Source organism: Lissotriton helveticus, chromosome 7 (assembly GCF_964261635.1).
Source record: "Lissotriton helveticus chromosome 7, aLisHel1.1, whole genome shotgun sequence".
In the NCBI taxonomy this organism is placed as follows: domain Eukaryota; kingdom Metazoa; phylum Chordata; class Amphibia; order Caudata; family Salamandridae; genus Lissotriton; species Lissotriton helveticus.
Window position 1 is genome coordinate 521,535,921 of NC_136068.1, and position 19,882 is coordinate 521,555,802.

At 47.9% G+C, this 19,882-nt stretch overlaps 2 protein-coding genes across 3 annotated transcripts in view; one reads left to right on the forward strand and one right to left on the reverse strand.

Moving 5' to 3' along the window:
* Positions 1 to 19,882, reverse strand: part of LOC144768705 (microfibril-associated glycoprotein 4-like) — a 676,294-nt gene that overhangs the window by 263,096 nt on the left and 393,316 nt on the right. The gene's annotated exons all lie outside the window — the stretch shown is intronic.
* The window catches only part of LOC144768704 (uncharacterized), an 85,783-nt gene continuing 81,928 nt past the window's right edge, over positions 16,028 to 19,882 (forward strand). Inside the window, exon 1 of the mRNA XM_078652570.1 lies at positions 16,028 to 16,220. The gene's annotated coding sequence lies outside the window, so the exon portion shown is untranslated. The remainder of the gene's footprint in view (positions 16,221 to 19,882) is intronic.

Sequence of the window (19,882 nt, forward strand, 5' to 3'; positions counted from 1 at the left end):
TTGCCTCAGCCAGGGCGGGATGCACTGTCCTCCTGCTCACGACTATTGGAGAAGTATGGCTCACTGGTTAGAGGAGGCAGACCTGGAAGCAGAGATCAGCCCGGGACCAGGGTTCAATTCCCGGCTCGGCGCGGTCTTGAGTCCTAAAATGTCCATGGACTCGACAATTCTCGCTCCGGTGCCTACTCGATTCGCGGGTTCACACTCTGCGACTCTGGGCAATAGCTTGCTTAATCTCCACAACGGCCCCTCGCGGCGGGATGCCTGACTTTCACCTTGCGGATACCCTGCCGGGGTTATCTCACAGGGGAATAACAGGACGGGTTCCCTAAGCAAGCGCTTAGAGACCGCTTGGTGATTTGCGCTATATAAATTCCTGTACATTTACATTTATATTGCAACTCGGACTTATGGCTGATGGGGTCATGGGGATTCGAGGCAGCAAATTTTATTTTCACAATGCGGGGTTCAAGAACTTATGCAGTTACACCCTACCTCCCGCTATCTTTCCGACCCTGAACATTTCTCTCCTGGGAGCCACTGTTGCATTCTGGGATTCTGAGTCCGCAGCCCGCGGACCTGACGAATCATCATCTGAGCTAATTAGTGTTGAGGGGCGGAGCGGACACTCGCACCTATCATAGTGCGGCTGGGGTGCACTAGAACTGCAGCTTTCCAGGACTTCCTTTCTATCTACCGCAGGCGCTGATGAAGGCCAGACCGGCCGAAATGCATTCGCCATCTTTTGGAAATAAAGAGTGTTGTCCTCGTATCCCCGCTGTGGCTTCTGCTTCTTTCTCTGAGAGGAGTTGCTTGTTCTATATATATATATATATATATATATATATATGCCACGAACACCTTCACCAAAGAAAGTCTGAAGCCACGTTAGGGGAATACAGCGGAGCTTCTTTATTGCAGTTCGACAGATCGGCATGGGCGTATGCATTTCGGCCGTGTGGCCTCTTCAGCGCCCCAGGTGTAACAGGTGAGAAATAACGCCCAACAGTTCTGCCCCAACTCAAATAGTTCTAGTTGGCTCCACCCACAAGCGGAGATCAGTGTCACCTGCTTCAGAGTAGCGAGGGTGAAACAAACTACATGTCCCAGCATGCTGTGTTTCTTGCCAGGACTGCCGCAAGTGTGCGTGTAGGGCAGGATCTGTCAGCAGCTTTCACCCGATATCCCGCACTGCCTATCCACAATGATGAAGCTCCTTGCGTCCCCAACTGCACAACCGCCACAGACAGGTAAACATCCACGGGGATAAATGCGACAGTGCGCTTCACCCAAAGCAAAGTTGCGCCGCATCCGTTCCTCCTGAGTGCAGTGGTGGACCTGGTCCTTCCGATACCTCGGACTAAGTGAAATTCCGCCGAAACAGAACAGCGCCAGTGATGGCCAGGTCAGCTTGAGTGCAGGGACTTCAGTTGCACGTCGCTGGCTAACCGTGCAAAAATATGCCACGAACACCTTCACCAAAGAAAGTCTGAAGCCACGTTAGGGGAATACAGCGGAGCTTCTTTATTGCAGTTCGACAGATCAGCATGGGCGTATGCATTTCGGCCGTGTGGCCTCTTCAGCGCCCCAGGTGTAACAGGTGAGAAATAACGCCCAACAGTTCTGCCCCAACTCAAATAGTTCTAGTTGGCTCCACCCACAAGCGGATATATATATATATATATATATATATATATATTCATTCGTATTACCTACTGGCGGTCGCCAGTAGGTAGTTAAAGGAAAATCGCAAAATTGTATTCCCAATAACTTTGGCGCTGATTGACGAATCTTCGCAAAATTTTCAAAACTCGTGGCCTGCTCCGGTCTGCTCCTATCTTGAAAGTTTCGGGGTGATTCGTCAAGGGGGGTACGAGAAAAAAGGGGGTCCCAAAACGTGTTTTCCCCATGCAATTTCCCATAAGAAACTTTAGACACGGCTACAGCCCGAACTGCTGAACAGAATTAAACCAAATTTGGCAAAAAGGTAGCCCTTGGTTCAGAAAGATCCCTTTTTTGTTAAATGGTGTAAATCCGTCCAGTAGTTGCTGAGAAAATCAAAATTAAAAAAGTTTTGATATCTATGGCCGTGCAGGATCCGCACACCCTCCCGATCATGAGCTTTATGCTAATTGGCTGTCAACACTCCAAACCAGGAAGTGTTGGCACCCATCTTGTGCCTCTGTAGAACCGAGGCACACGAAATCAGTAAAACAAATGCGCAAAACACGAAAAGGGGGCAAGGTAGAAACACCCTGACCCCCCCTTGCCCTGCTTAGGGGGTCACACAAGGATCTGCTAAATCCGTGGAGGATCTGCGGATCCGGCTGCGTTAACGCGCTTCGTTAATATTTAGCCACCGGGTGGGCCAAATCCCGGGGGCAATCTTTTATTGTAATGGGGGCCCCAAAGGGGCCCCGGGGACCGCCACCCCCGGGGCTTCTAAAATACATGGGTCGGAGGTTCAAAGGCCCCCCCCCCCCAAGCTCCGCGGCCCGCCACCCCCGGGGCTTTAAGAAAATATTTGCGGGGGCAAATGTCATGAGTGATGTAATATGTGACGTCATCAGCAGTGCATTGCGGGCACGCGAGTTCTAGTTAGCTGAACTAACTAATTTGGGGGAATTTCACTGGTTTTGTACGAGTGAAATGTCCAACTAATGATAACGCCTCTGAAACCTATGGTTTTTTCAGTGAATATATATTTATAGGACGTGCCAACCATGCAAGTAAGAGTAGTCAGAATATTGCCTTTGTCTGGAACATGAAACTCAACAGGACTGCCCCCTCTCTTCCTCTTCTCACTGGTTGTTTAACTCTTGACTGAGTGGATCAAGAGAGACAGACCTATTATAATGGCCAAACGGAAAAGGAGATACAGAGTATCCAATTATGCAGACGACGTTCTCTTGCAGAAGCCACTGACCTCATTTTGGCAACTGGTAGACAATTTTAAGGTATAAAGAGGCATCGGGCCAGTAGTGAATTGGAGCAAATTCATTTACGTCCAGCATGGTGGCTCCCATACAGTGATATCCCACTAATATGCTGGTACAAGGGACTGTTGAGCAATTCAGTTATTTGGGGATCAACATCACTTGAGATCACTAACTGGCATGGGAGCTGTATATTTTCCTGTTGATGCGACATACTTATGAGGAGTTGTAGCGGTGGTCTTTATTGGCCATTTCACTGATGGGAATGGTGGCGTATAAAAATGTCACACTACCCTGATTTTTACATCTACTACACAACCACCCCTTTGTTATCACACGTTACTTTTTTACAAGATTCCAGGCACTAGTTCCAAAATGTCTATGGGCTTGGAAGCCACGCAGGGGTATTCTGGAAGTGTAGCAAGTCCTCTTATGAATTAGGGCTGGAAATGCCTGATCTCTAAGGCCCACATGCATCAAAGTGAATTGCATTCGCAAACGGTGCGAATCGCAAAACTCGCCCGTTTGCGAATGCAATTCATTGTTTTGGGATGCATTAACCTTTTTGGCTTTTTCGCAATTTAAGAAATGGCAATTTATTTGCGATTTTCTTAAATGCAATGCATCATCTTTAAAAAATTGCGAATTCGCAAATTAGAAGTGTTAAATTAGCATAAAGTCAACCTTCATGGTAATTTTAGAAAAGTTTCAAAAATGCACAAAAGTGCATTTTTAACACTTTCATTTTACACTCACACATGCCCTTGGGCATGTATGTGTGAAAAATGGACTGTATGTTACATTTCAGGGGTGCAGGGGGGGTCCTATGGACCCCCCCTGCACCCTAGAAATTGCATTCTCATTTTGCGATTCCTGAATTGCGAATCGCAAAATGAGAATGCCTTCCCATTGATTCCTTGTAAAGGAATTCCTTATTTGCGATTCGCAAAATTGGGAATCGCAAATAAGGAAAAATAAGAAATCGCAAAAAAAATGTGAATTTTTAATGCATAGGTATTTGCGATTTCTAAATTGCGATTCCTTAATTTTCGCAATTTAGGAATCTCAAATACCAACAATGATGCATGTGGCCCTAAATGTATTATTAGGTGACACAACTGGTCCTGATAACTTATTAGGTTTTTGGAGATAGATCAGACCCTATTCTGGATGTGGAATCAGATGTCCTGTTGGAAGCAGTTACTCTGAACCTCCTATACAGCGAGGTTCTTCCAGTTACGCTAGCATCGATGAACAGAATCTTAGTTCTCTGTTGGTGAGACACCCTAGGACACATTCATTGGTTAACACCCCTCTGGACGGGTACTAATCAAAAACAAGTAACCCAACAGAATGGGACCTTATAGGAATATCCTTCCCCTAGGACGTTTGGGTGCTAGATCATAAATCATTTGAGCAGCTCAAGGCGGATTTTAAGTTGTATAGGTCACAACTGTATCCTTATTTGCATACAATGAAAGAATTGAGAGAGGTCCTGGAATATAACCCACTGGAATGCAAGCTAGTCATGGAACCTCTGGGTCCGAAAGGACATTTTGCAGCTTTACAGGTCCTTAATACGGAATACCCCAACCTACTGGTGACAAGTGCAGCTTAGGAATGAGACGTGGGTAAGTTGCAACACGATGAGCGGCAGAAGTCCAAGATGGCACTGAGAGTGGTCCCGATACCCTCCAATATCAGAATGATTCAGTTCAATTATTTTAATAGAACCTTCTTTAGCCTATATAGGCTCTGGAAGATTGGCAAGAGTAACCACTTACTCTGCATGAGATTTAAGGGGGTTACCCAAACCATTTATCATGTCATTTGGGAATGTCCCTCCTATTTGGAGATATTGCCTGAGGATTCCTGACTCCCTGGCTGATATGCTCTGCTGGTTAGCCCTGACCTCAGTGTAATGATTTTTAGGTCTCGGGCCTAGCGTCACACTGCGTAAGCAGTGTAGGCGGAGCCCGAGATTTAATGTTTTGCTACAGTGGGGCTTGAACCCGCCCCTCTTCACCATTGGCTGGCCTCGTAAATGCTGGCCAGCCATTGGAGGAGAGGGGCGTTACTCAGTTCAAGCCCCGTCTTTTTCAGATTCGGGGGCGTGTTTTTTGCAGTTTTTAACTCTGACGTCATCCGTCGCTCAACTGCAAAAACCACGCCCCCGAATCTGAAAAAATACGATGCTTTCTCCCAGGCGTTTCTGCCTCGCCTCGGAGAAAGATGGTGGTGTCCTCTGTTCCCTGCTTGTTTCCTTTTGGTGAGGGCTTGTTAAAAACAGTGAGCCAGCTTCATACCTCGAAACGATTGGAGACAGGAATTGTATCAATTCCATTATGACTATGTGGGCCATCTGATACCCGATACCTTCGGGTCAGGTTCACGCTATATTAAACTCAGACATTTCCTAAAGATTCTATACAGCGGGAGCTACATTACGCCTACTAACTTATTTATGTGGTATGTTCTTCGTGCGCCATTTACTTCCAAGTAAAATGTAACTGGCTCACGTAAACATTGTTGTGATGGCGCACACGGCGAATGTGGAATGCACCTCGAGACATTTTTCAAGTAAAAGTATCAGCCTTTAGTGAAACCTTCTCTGTCCTACTCGACCATGAATGCTTGCTTTTCTGCCATCCCTGTTCCTCGTTCTGCTCGCCCCACCACCCACCTGTTTCTCGTCCCGCTCGCTCTTCGCCCCCCCAACCCCCCTGTTCCATGTTCAGCTCGCTCTTCGCCCCCCCACCGGCACCCCGAGCTCCAGAGATGGGCGCCCTGGCACCCCTCCCCTCTCGGATGTACAGTGGAGCCGGGCAGAGAGAAGAAATGCTGTGTAGAACACCTGCGCCCGCCCGCACCACCGACCCTCTCAGCCCTGGCATCTACACGGGTGTAGATAGGGGCCTCGTTCCGGCCGCCCCGCCCCTCGGCTCTCCAGTGCTGGAAGAAAACGCGTTTCGCATGTGCCTATTTCTTTTTTGTTCTCTGCCTGACACCCCCGCAGCACTCTTAGCCGGGCGGAGATCTGTCCCATCCCACGACATTCACCAAAAGAGACCGAGACAGACCCAGCGTGAGAGAGAGACGCCCAGAGTGAGTGAGGGAGGCCGACGGCGTGGAAGAGACACCCGTGCCCTGCAGTGTATGTACTTTTCCATCAGGCTGTGAGATCTGGACACGTCTCCGTTGTTATTTGTGTACTTTGGGACCCTGCCACGTGGCCTCTGCCTCCCTCACTTGGGGGATGTGACTGACGGGCCCCTCACTTCAGCACTCCTTTACCTCAGCCACTCTCTCGCCACCTGGCCCTTTACACGAGTGGGGCAGCCAGAAGAAGGGAGGCTGGTAGAGGGAGTAAAGGATAGAGTAGGGGATAGGGGACAGGGTGAGATGCGGGCGGGGCGATGGAAAATTAGGCGGAGAGTGGAGAGACACATCCAAGAGCAAGATGCTAGCTGGAGAAAAGCGAGAGTGCGAAAAAGCGGCGGGGGGAGGGAGGTGGGTTAGTAAGTTAAAAAGACCCCAAAACGACAGGGAAATCGACCTGACAGTGGGAGAAAGTTGCACAGAGGGGGAAGCCAGTCGCTGAGAAACCGATTGAAGGGTGGGGCAGCGATCTGTCCTGCAGCAGGTGCAATGGCGCAGGGCCAGAGGGTCTGAGAGCCCTCTGCACCCCAGCCATGGATGTATTTCAGAACGTAGACTTGAGGTTAAGAAAGGGAAGCGCTTGCACCTGGACCCCTGCAAGCGAGGAACTCCACCCACCTATCCCATGGTTTGATAGTAAGATAATACAATAATGGGGCAAGTTGGGCCCTCGAACTCCCTGGGCCGCGGTGTCACTACACCTGCTGCATGTTTATAGGTATGACTGTGACAGGGCGACAGACTGAAGAGGCCATAGTACGGCGGTAGGGCAACGCTAGACTAGGGGGTAAGGGGTAGGGTGACAGGTGTCCCGGTTTTCAGAGGACTCTTCAGGTGCCCAAAACTTTTTAAAATGTTAAATGCATGCCCGGTTTTTAAACAAAGTTCAAGTCAGCCTGCAAAACAAAAGCACTGTCGAAAGTTGTGCTCGGGTTTCAAAGGACCCATCTAACATCTGAAATAATGCAAGTACTTTTATCTGTGGGAGGAGGAGAGGTAGTGGAAAAGAAGAAGCAGAAAATAAAAGGAAAGGCAAGGATAGAGCCCCCCCCCTTCAAGTTTCAGTCGAATACCTCCATTTGACTTTTACGAGCGTGGCTACCGCCCTATACCCCACTCCGACTGACCAGCGGATATCTTACGTTTTTTTAATTGCATCATGGGTTGCATACAAGTTTAACATTCGGTAAATGTGTCTGCCCGTATGTGTGTTCCTAAAGTGGGCAGTTTCTTATGGAAATACAACGAGGGAAAGGGTCACGTGTTAATCCCCACAGGTAGCTGTGCCGTGAACATCTGCAGTGACAGTAAACAAACCATCCTTCCACAGCACCACCGCGCCATCCTTCCACAGCACCACCGCGCCATCCTTCCACAGCACCACCGCACCATCCTACCACAGTCTGTGTGTGTGCGTGGCTCTGTGTGTGTGCGTGTCGCTGTCTGTGTGTGTGTCTCTGTCTGTGTGTGTGGCTCTGTGTGTGTGGCTCTGTGTGTGTGGCTCTGTCTGTGTGTGTGTGTGCGTGGCTCTGTCTGTGTGTGTGTGCGTGGCTCTGTCTGTGTGTGTGTGCGTGGCTCTGTCTGTGTGTGCGTGGCTCTGTCTGTGTGTGCGTGGCTCTGTCTGTGTGTGCGTGGCTCTGTCTGTGTGTGCGTGGCTCTGTCTGTGTGTGCGTGGCTCTGTGTGTGTGCGCGGCTCTCTGTGTGTGCGCGGCTCTCTGTGTGTGCGCGGCTCTGTCTCTGTGTGCGCGGCTCTCTCTGTGTGTGCGCGGTTCTGTCTCTGTGTGTGCACGGTTCTGTCTCTGTGTGTGCGCGGTTCTGTCTCTGTGTGTGCGCGGCTCTCTCTGTGTGTGCGCGGCTCTGTGTGTGCGCGGCTCTGTCTGTGTGCGCGCGGCTCTGTCTGTGTGCGCGCGGCTCTGTGTGTGCGCGTGGCTCTGTGTGTGTGCGCGGCTCTATGTGTGTGTGTGTGTCTGTGTGTGTGTATGCGCGGCTCTGTCTGTGTGTGTGCGCGGCTCTGTCTGTGTGTGTGGCTCTGTGTGTGTGTGCATGGCTCTGTGTGTGTGTGTGTGTGCGCGCGGCTCTGTGTGTGTGTGTGTGTGTGGCTCTGTATGTGTGTGTGTGTGTGTGGCTCTGTATGTGTGTGCGTGGCTCTGTGTGGGTGGCTCTGTGTATGGGTGCAAATGCAATAGGTCTCGCATTTGCAAGCGATTAAGCTATTGGCATTGTAAATGACAATGTCATTTATGTATATGTTTTAAAAACAAAAACATAAATAAAAATAATGTCATGAGCAATGCCAATAGCTCTAACTTTAAAAATGCAGAGTCCATTGTATTGTAAATGCTTGTTTGGAATTATGGATCACAGGGACTGTTTTTAGGTCGAACCTAGTGCAGCGCACATGCCCTGCTCTATGGGAGGCTTCTTGTGAGCACTCCAAAACTTCACCGAAACTTCTGTGTGGGTCTGGCAACTCCCACGCCTTTGCATGTGGCTTTAATATTGAAAGCACGCAAATGGCCAAAGGCGTGCACATGTCCCACATGTGGCATCTGCATTCCTTCCTCGTCGTGGATCATGTTACTAATTAATCACAGCGCGGTCGCTTTCCCAGCCAAGCTTGTTATCCCTAGATTTCTCTTTTACTATCCTCAACTGATATACGTTTTAATGCTCGCCCAGTTTTTTATTCTACACTTGTCTGTGGTTTTTCCTCATGTTCACTCCTTCATTTCTTTCTCGCACCCTTTAATTTTTCGCGCTATCTCCCATTGGTTTATTTGATGTTATTCCATTCCCTGATCGCTATCAGCCATCCCTTATACGTTTTTGTATTCATTGTCACCCTGAAGTTTCTTTTTCAATGTTTCTGGGCCATCTCGTGAAGCACAGAAACTACTGTCTGTAGTGACGATACCAACCAGCACAACAGTTGTGCCCAACAGAGAACAACTGAACACTGCCGCGTACAAACCTACACACAAACTGTCAGAACAGCACATTCCAGACTCATGACTATGAGAACAGATTGGAGCAGCTTGAGAGTCGAAACCAGTTTCCAAAGGTGCACTCTGCAAGTTGCCAGCTCTTATTTGCACTTAATGTGGCAGCAGACAGAGAGCGCTGGGTTTGTGGCATGCATTTCAACCGGGTTGTTTATGCTGTGCCCTACAGTGTTAACTTCCATGCCCAAGTTACTGCACCGGCCCAGGGCTGCTCTTTGAAGATAAACAGGAGGCTCTGTCCAGACCTCAGATCTCCTCAGGCGCGGTTCATCCATTGGGGCGTGGGGGCATAGCCCCCCTGCCCGAAGCTGCTCGCAGCTCCCTCTGCGTTTTTGCGTTAAGACTGTGACAATCATGTCAATGAATCAACATGACGTCAGACCGCTGGGCGGGCGTCATGTTGATTGATTGACATGATTGTACAGGCGGCAACACAAGTGCGCATAAGTGGGGACGGAGGGTGAATTTTTACCCATGCCCACGCATGCGCACTTGTGTTTTTGCGGCGTTGCGCATGGCCATTAGGAGCCCTAATGGGTGTGCTGCGGGCGAGAAGGTACCTGTGCCCCTGGCGCCAGGATTGGCCAGGGGCGCTGTGAGCCGGTGACGTGTGGGGAGCAGAGCCCAGAGGTGGCGCGGACTAGGACCGGCAGCAAGGTAAGAGTGTGTGTTTTTCTTTTATCTTAAAGTGTTTGGTGCGAGCGTGCGTGTATGCATGAATGTTTGGTGGAGAGTGTTGTGAATGGATGTGTTTGTGTGTATGCGTGTGTGAATACATTTCTTTGAGTGTTGTGTATGTGGGTCGGGGGGGGTCGCCGCCGGCCTGAGTGGCCTGGGGCCCGCACTCGCAAATCAGTTTGCGCCCCACCACTGTAAAATGTCACTAGCCGCCCCTGGATCTCCTTTGTGCCACCGACCCTTGCACCGTCACAACCTTCACTCGGTTTTTAACGCTCCACCGGCCCTTGCACCGCTACAACCTTCACTTTTGTCTTTAACGGGACAAGGGCCCTTCCACTCTTAACCTGTACACCGTCTCTAACGTGCCACCAGCCCTTTCACCGTCACAATTTTCGCGCAGACGGCGCTTGCACCATCACAACCTGCACGCGGTCTTTAACACGCCACCAGCCCTTAAACTGTCACAATATTTAAGCAGAAGGCCTTACCACCATCACAACCAGCACGTTCACAACCATAACGGAGTCTTTAACGCACTACGGCCCTTTCACCTTCACAATCTTTACAGACGGCCCTTCCACCATCGCAACCTGCATGCACAACTGTTGTAACTTTAATCCATGGTACCTCCCGCCTCCCCTGCCACCCGCTTGCCCTCTCCCCAGTTGGTACACGCCGCTGTCACTGCTGAAGGCAGCTTTAGAACGTTGGGTGAGGCACTGCTGTTTTACACGACAAGCTGGGAACACCTGTTATATGGAACTTAATAAACATCCTTGAACTTTAATGTAGTGGACCTCGTTACTACATTTTTGGCGACGTCGGACGGAGGCTGGGCCAGGGACAGCTGGTGTTCCTTCCCTGGAGCTTTAAGATAACTTGTCGGAGGAAATAAAAATAAAAGGTGGAGACTTACCAGCCTTGACAATCTCAACTTCTTTTGAAGCAGCGCTGGTTAAGAAAACGGCAGTGGTGGTGAGCGGATCTACGTTTGTATTGCTTGCCTTCAGCGTGTTTATCATCGGATGTGATGAGTGATAGTGATATTCCCCAGCTCTAGCCCTGCTGGGAGCTGTTAATTGGCAACGGGGAGGACTGGCTGATTTTCTGACAAGTGCCACCCATATTTGGATTGAAGGAGAATCTGTGAGCGGATCGGAAGGTCCGTGGTGCATGGGCGGCAGTTGAGAAGGATTTCCCTGTCAGCGGTCATCCGGCTTTGTTCAACCGTCGGTGGAGGCACGCAGCCCTTGGGAAAAGCAGCTGGGGTGAGGAGCGCGTAAGTGGACGGCGCCGTCGAATCTTTTGACGAGCAGTGAAGGGGAAGGGTGTCGCTTCCTTGCGGTGTCTGTCCATAGCCAGCAGCGGAAAGTATCGTCTCAACAAGCGGTGAGCCCAGCTGGTTTAGACGGACTAATTGTCTTTGCGTGTGAGGATTTTGAGGGAAAGCACGGTGATCGGGTGACTGAGAGACAGTTTCCTGAAGAATCTCTAACCACCTCACAGGAAGCTCCCGCCTACAAACCCTGTGGCACACCCATTGGACCTCGGAGCAAAACATACTAAAGACAGAAAGAGGACTCGCTTCCAGTTCCTCTGTGAAGTTTAGTTTCCTGGGAGGGATCCCATTTTGCATGGCCATGGCTGGAGTTGGAATGAGTCAGCCTCCACCCTTCTTGAATGAACTGGGAGAGCCAGATATACCATGGAAAAGGTGGGAAGGTATTTTTAAGTCCTACCTTATAGCTATAGGTGGTGGTAACTACAACAATGTGAGGAAGCAACACATTTTATTACATAATTTGGGTATACATGGCAGGAAAGTTTTTGAAGACATTACAGGTAGACAAGTAGATGACGAACAGGAGGAGGTAGAAGGTACTAATGTCTATGAATACACTTTGAGAAAATTGGAGGAACATTTTAAAGTTAAGCTCAATGTGGTACTAGAAAGACACAAATTTTACAAAAGGGTGCAGAAGAAAGATGAGAGTCACAAATTATGTTGCTGTTCTGAGGGGTTTGTCTGCTACCTGTGAGTTTGGGGCATTAACGGATTCAATGATACGCGATCAGATTGTAAGGTGCACAAACGATTCTAGAATACAAGAGGAACTTCTCACAAGAAATCCTGATTTGGAAGAGGCACTTAGTATAGCAAAGGGCCTAGAGCACACGGCATTGTGTATGAAGGAAATGAGAATCCAGGATGGTGTGACTAGGGAAAGAAATGAGAGCAAAACAGTACATGTTGGGGAAACAGTTTGCAAGGTGGGTGAAAAGATGAAAAGCAATCCACGCAGTAATGTACCAGGGTTACAATGTTATAAGTGTGGCAGTCCTAATCATTTGGCGAATAATTGGAAGTGTCCAGCCAGAGATGTGTTGTGTAGGAAATGCAATAGGAGAGGCCATTTTTCGAAGGTATGCAAGAATATAAATGCCAAAGTACACATGGTAGAAAATGCTGAAAATGTGGAGGGTGGTGAGAAGACATTCATATTTCAAGTGGGGGATGATGATGTTATTGAAAGTAATGATTATCCCAAATGTGAGATTACCCTGGATGGAGAGAAATTTGAGGTCTATGCGGATTCGTGCTCTCCTTATACATTGATTGACAAGAGCGTATTTGAGGGGAAATTTGCAAAGTACGGGGTGGAGTTAGAGAAAGCTGACATCAATCCAGTTGGGTACTACAAGGAAAGAATTCCTTTAGAGGGTATGGCAAGAATGCGCATCACATTTAAAGACAGGCACACAGTGGGGAAAGTGTATGTTACTACAAGGGGATCTAGTCTTCTAGGGTGGAAGCACCAGAAAGAGTTGGGGATAAAGCTGGATCCAAATAACAAGGAGCAAGTGCTGTTAGTGGAGCCACCTAGCATAGCGGATAACTTGACCACAGAGTTTAAAGAAGTTTTCAACGAAAAACTTGGCGTTTTGAGGAACTATATGCACAAAATCACCCTCAAAGATGGTGCCGTACCAGTGGTACATAGGACACGCTCCATTCCCCTGCTCATGAGGGAACCATTGAAGAATGAGATAGAAAAACTTGTTTCCCAAGGTGTGATAAAGGAGATTGAAAGCTCGGAATGGTTGGCACCAGTGGTCATCACGACCAAGGATGGAGGGAAGAACATTAGGCTATGTGTGGACTTGAGAGACCTGAACGCCAACATTCAAGTAGACAGATATCCACTTCCGAGAATAGGAGAGATGCTGAGCACCATCCAAGGGGCAAAATTCTTCAGTGTTTTGGACCTATCATCGGCCTATCACCAGATAGAGTTACATCCTGAGTCACAAAACTTGACGGCTTTTACGACTCCATTTGGTAATTTCAAATTTGTGAGGATGCCTTTTGGATTGGCGTCTGCGGCTGCGGCCTTTCAACGAGTCATGCAGCACATTCTCAAAGACTGCAGGAAGACCATGTGTTTCCAGGACGACATCCTGATCTATGGATCGAATGAGATGGAACACAATGAAAACGCAAGGGGAGTGCTAGGAAGATTAAGAGAAGTTGGTTTCACCACCAGAGTGAGCAAATGCAAGTTGGGGGTAAGCTCAGTGGACTACTTGGGCCATACCATTTCGGAAGATGGCATCAAACCAAAGTGCGACCTAGTGAATGCTGTAAGAGACGCCCCCACGCCACAAAACAGAGAGGAGGTGGTGTCATTTTTAGGCCTGGCTGAGTACATGGCGAAATTTATTAAAGATTTCGCAACTATGTCGTATCCCCTCAGAGAGTTGGTAAAGAAAGACAGCGTTTTCAACTGGGGAAAAGACCAAGAGATGGCGTTTGAAGAAATTAAAGAGGCAATCATACACGCACCTTTCATAGGAAAATTCGATCCAGAAAGAGAGATAATAATTTCAACAGATGCCAGCAATAGAGGAATAGGAGCTTCTTTGTCCCAGAGAGTGGGGAAAGATATAAAGGTGGTGGCATTTGCGTCCAGGACTCTTACTGCTCCGGAAACTAATTATTCTACAGTGGAAAAGGAAGCCTGGGCGGTATTCTGGGCAATAAAACATTTCAAGTACTTTGTGTGGGGAGTCCAATTTGAGGTACATACAGACCACAAACCTCTTGTGCCTTTGTTTACAAAGAAAAATATGGAAGAAATGACCCAGCGAATAGCAAAATGGGTACTGGGCCTACAAGGTTTTAATTTCAAAGCGGTATACATTCCTGGATTACAGAACAAGGTTGCGGATTTTCTTTCAAGGGCGCCTATTCACTGTGAGTCTGAGGTGGAAAAGGTGGACGATACCATACTGGAAATAGGGTTGACAGCTGTGGCAAAGGAAGATTGGGAAACTGGGATGGAACAAGACGAAACCTTGAAGAGGGTGAAAAGTTACATCATATCAGGATGGCCAAATAGATGTAAGGAACTGAATATCGAAATTCAACCCTTTTGGAATGTAAGGGAAGACCTGTCAGTGGAAGGGAGTTTCATCTTGAAATCAGGAAAACTGGTACCACCAGAGGGGTTGAGGAATCAGATGATCATGGTAGCCCATGAAGGTCATTTGGGCAGAAGCTTATGCAAATCAAGACTACGAGCAGACTATTGGTTTCCAGAGATGGATCGACAGATGGAGGAAAAAGTACGTGACTGTTATGCATGCTGCCAGAGCGATAAGTCAAAAGTAACGAAGCATTCTCCAATGATCACGGTGGAAGTACCGGGGGCACCATGGCAAAAGCTGGGCTTTGACATCACGGGCCCCATTCATGGTAGAGGATCACAAGACTTGTACCTGTTGGTGTTAATTGATTATTATTCGAATTGGATAACACACAAGATGGTATACAATATCAATACCAAGGCGTTGATTCACTTCTTAAAGGATGTGTTCGCAAGAGAAGGTCTTCCTGCAACTATAATAACGGACAATGGTGTACAACTTATCTCGGAGGAGATGAAAGGGTTTCTAAGAGACTGCTCGATTTCCCACATTCGCACACCTCTATATTGTCCCAAGGCGAATGGTAAAGTTGAAAGGGCGAATCGCCTTCTGAAAGATTGCATCAATTTAGCCAGCAAATCAGGGAAAAACGTGGAGGACGCCATCAGGGAAACATTGTGGGCATACCACACGACTCCAAATTACACCACAGGACATTCACCTTTTGAATTGCTGAGGAGAAGGAAAGCAGGTTCCAAGCTATCCCCAAATTGGATTAGCAAAAATGCTCAGGTGGAAATAGAACATGAAGAAGTGAGAAGGAAAATTGAAGACAAACAATGTAAATACAAAGAGTGGTACGACAAAAAGTGGGGAGTAAAGGAGAAGAAACTAGAAGGACAGTGGGTGTGCATCAGAAAACCTGTGGGGTTAGGGAAAAAAGGAGAGAAATGTTATGCCCCTCGGAAAATAACGGAGGTGAAGAGTAATGTAGTAATCATGGAGGATGGGAAGATGTGGAGCCAAGACCAGGTAGTTCCTGTTACAGAGAGGGACAACGAAACTAGAAGAGGAAATGCCGAGATAGGGGTCAGAAAGATGGAAAAGGGGCAGAGGAGAGAAAGTACCAGGCTAAGAACATCCCCGTTATGGCACAGGCAGTATAGCATGAGTTAAATGTTAGCTACACCACACCCCCAACAGCTTCTTTATCCTATTCCATTGGTTAGGCATGCTCAGGGCACTGGCAAAAGCCCTACCTCCTTTCAAGATCAACCCAGGGTCTTTGTTGAGCCCAACTGGGCAATGTTACATTTGTATGGTTTTTATTTTCCCTCTGTTCCTTCCCCTTTACCCACTCAATCCCTCTCCTCCTCACTCCTGCTCTCTCCCTAGGGAGGATGATGTGTTGTAACTTTAATCCATGGTACCTCCCGCCTCCCCTGCCACCCCCTTGCCCTCTCCCCAGTTGGTACACGCCGCTGTCACTGCTGAAGGCAGCTTTAGAACGTTGGGTGAGGCACTGCTGTTTTACACGACAAGCTGGGAACACCTGTTATATGGAACTTAATAAACATCCTTGAACTTTAATGTAGTGGACCTCGTTACTACAACAACCTTGACGCAGTCTTTAACGTCCACAGCCCTTGCACCGTCACAACCTTCATGCAGTCTTTAACACGCCGTGGCCCTTGCACCATGACAATGTTCTACACCACAAATTAAAGACGTTAACAAAGCCAATAGCTCTGTATAAACACTTATAAGGCCCCAAAGTCTAGAAATATTGGCTATGGCAATGCTTGTTTAGACTATAGGTGGCTTTGGAGAATGCTACTCGCGCTCTTTTGTGGGCGGGGACTGCTTTGGTTCTGTTTTCTTGGCGGCTCCTTCAGCCACTGGTTGACTCCAACTGGCCGAGATCAGAATCGGTCGAGCCGAAGCCCCCTGCGAACTTTGTTGTTTCCGGTGGCGGTATTGTGCGTGCTCGACCAGGATCCTGCGTCTTTTACGGGTAAGACGAGGCTTACACACGCTGTGAGGGGTAGATGAGTTCTGAATCCACATCCTTAGTAGCTACTTTTAGCTAAACTCGTCCACTGTGCACAGACCTGCACGCATCGGCTTTCCACAGACCGGGAAGTCGACACACATCTCGCCCACTTAGCCGTTGCCCAGCAACCCGCGCACAGGGGAAGGGTCCCTGCGTCTCTGATACGCACCCGTACTACGCCTTATGGCGGTGAACCTCTGCCGTAGTGAGCGCCCTGTCCAGCTAAACCTCGCGCGTGATCATCAGCCGTCTGTGAACCCGGAAGCTTCTAGATTTCCGTGGAACACTGACAATCGTGGTTTAAAATTTTCACCCAAGGTGAGCCTCTTCCTGCGAGCAGCTGCTGACACTTACTTTTTTTGGGCAGCTTCTATATAGCGCTAACTTGACCCGAGGGCATTGGAGCGCTTTACACGAGCACCCGGTACGTACATTACACAAGATCACAACAGGAGATAAGGTGATTTACTTAGAAAAACAGGATGAGTATGTAACGTTATTCCGAATGTAGGGACTTTCTGGATCAGGCAATAGTAACAAAAGAGCCTGTGGATCGAAGGACTTTATGAATCGTGGATCAAACTGCAAGAGTTCTGAAGTAGTTAAGCAGTAGAGATTTGGGGTCCTATTTAAAGCAAGAAAATGAGGGGTTGCAGTGGAAATCTAAGGGGGAATAAGTTCCATTTTGTGGGTGCACTTCCTAAAATAGCACCAGCCTTGGTGGATTTTTTTTTTAAGCTTAGGGGGTATGGGAAGAAGTGATATGTAATTTTAGGTGCCCGGCCACTACCTGCGCTCAAAAGTTTTGTTTCGAGCTCCAAAAGACTGATCTGGTACTGGATCTCCTTCTGAGACCATAGACCTCTGATCTTCACCTCTCCCAGATGCCTCCCTTCAGTGAGGTATATGTCACCATCATAAACTCTGGGCGGAGGTAAGAGATTCTTGGAGTCTGGTTTTACTTTGGGCTTTGTAGTGATGACACCAGACAACAGAAGGAAAACTAGAAGTCTTTATTCTTCATAACAGACGACTGTAGTACGAAGTGTGATTCCACCATTGCCAGTCAAAGACCAACTGCCGCTGGTGGAATACCGTGACTTTCCAGAGAGGAAGAACTCTAGAGTAAGGAACAGCAAAGCACCGCACATTGCAAGAGCCACATTACAACACCCTCCCATCCCTTCTACCCTAAAATGAAGAACCAAACAGAAAACAACGGAAACAAGAACAAGTAATGGTAAGTAAAAGGTGCAAAGTGCATGTGCTGAAGATAGGAGGGAAACCTCAAGTTGGAACATAGTCCTCTAAATAGCGAGGCGGTCCGTGAGACCTAGAAGAATGGGTAATCTCGGCACCCACAAGAGGAGAAAGACCACAGGGAAGGGAAATGAAATCATCCCCAGCGCCAACCTCGCTACTGATTTCAGAGCCACATCAGTCATCAACATGAAGCTGTTCAAACTCACCAGAACGTACGCCAACAAGTCTAGCCGCTTTAACACTAACACTCTCCCCTTTGCGATACAACGCAACCTTGCGTTTGTTCCTTTTGTTGCTATTGTCAAGAAGAACGTAGTTATCAAAAACTTGCCTCACTCTGAAGGGACCCCAGAACTTGGACAAACCTTTGCCAGGATGCCATGTTTGATTTTGACCCAGTCACCAGCACACACATCACCTGTGTCAAACATGACACCATCCACCTGGATGAATTCTGGCTTGGGAGAAACGAGCCACGTAGGCAAAACTTGGTGCCAGGCTTCCTCCCACACATTTTCCCAAAGGGGATAATAACCGTCGTACTGTGGGCGGTTGTGCTATGACCTTAAACTATTTAGGCAACCACGTCCCTGACATCCTTTCCACTCTGTACAGGCATGGAAATGGCATCCTTCACCAGGGGATTGCCCGTTCCACCATGTCATTGGCTTGGGGGTTGTAAAGAGCCGCGCAGTGATGTGAAATACCACACTTACCAAGAAAGTCCCTCATTTCATGTGAAAGAAGTTGAGTACCATTGTCCGTGACAAGAATACAGGGAAGACCCTCTTCTTGAAAAATAATCTTTAACTGCACAATGATCCTTTTAGTCGTAACATCAGACATAAAACAAACTACAAATCACTTAAAATGATCATCAACCAGCACCAAAGCATTCCTTAACCTCTCCTCAACACCATGCATAGGCCCAATAAAGTCCAAACATACAGTACCCCAGAATACACCAGAATCTTCAATGTGACTCGAGGTGACATGATATTCTGTCTTGAGTCTCTTGTCACTCTCCCTTCACACGTCACAATCCAAGATGTGATCTTTTCATCCATGCAGGGCCTCCATAAATTCTTTTGCACCCGTTTCTTGCTCATGGTTTGTGTTAGAACTAGGGGTCTCTAGTTGGCTGAGGTAGGTACCTTTAGTCCAAATAGGAACCCTTGCTTCTAGTTGGGGAAAGGAGAGACACACACTCAGACACACACTCAGATGACCCCTGCTTACCTCCCTGTAGCTTTATTTTATTTTAAACGTTTTATATAGCGCTAGCTTGACCCGTAGGTATCAGAGCGCTTTACATACACACCGTAAAAAACAACAGAAGGAAATTGCATTACATAGTAGGCAGGCAGTAAGGAATTAACTAGAGATAAAAAAAATACAGCCTGAAAAATAAGTAAACAGTGCAGCAGAGAACAAAAAAAAAAAGGTGGTTAACACAGTCCAATCACCAACTATCCTTGGATGACAAGAGAGAGAGGAGTCAACTCTGATATTGAAGTCTAGGTTAGTTGACGTGGGTCAGGAAAGTATTTGTTAAGGAGATGGAGATTGGCACAAGCATCCAGGCCTATCTCCAAGGCAATGTGTAAAGTATTTGCAATCACACTCCCACTAACACAGTGATAACACCACAAATGAACACCACACAGGTTTTATAAAAATAGCGGTATCTTTATCAAAAAGGGATAGGATGAGACCATACGATAAAAATCCAACATGTGTATTCGTAATATTTCACTTTGCCGGTTATTAGGCCAACAATTCACTTGTAACCTATTAACGGTATTAATGAGCAGTTCGCAAGGATCTAATGCAATGCTATGCAGTTCGTAACACAGAAATGAAACCGTCCTTAATGCGAGTACTAATGCAGTCCTAATGCAAGAATTGTGCAGTACATAATGCAATAATAATGCGGTTCGTAATGCAAAAATAAGGCAGTTCGTAATGCAAGAATCGGTTAGTTCGCAATGCAAAAATAATGCGGTACGCCAATCTGCACGGCCAACTCGGGCACCACTAGGCCCCAACAACCGAGACAACGGTCATACGCTTAAAGAGGCGGCCCCGGTACTGCTGGGCAGGTACAGGCCACTTGGGGACTCTGCGCGTCTAACGCAGTGCAGCGGGAGAGAGATTGGAGCACTCCTGCACGCCTCCCCAGGCCACACACGCTTGCAGCTCCCGACCAGAGTTCAAGCCTTACCTGGGGTGGGTGTGCTGCCTCTCTCTCCCCACTCATCAGACGTCCTGCAGGCGGCCCTGGTGTTGTTCAGCTCCTTTGCTAGGCGACGCTGTAGCCGGACGGGTTACGGTGTTGCCTTCTCCTTCGTTGACGACCT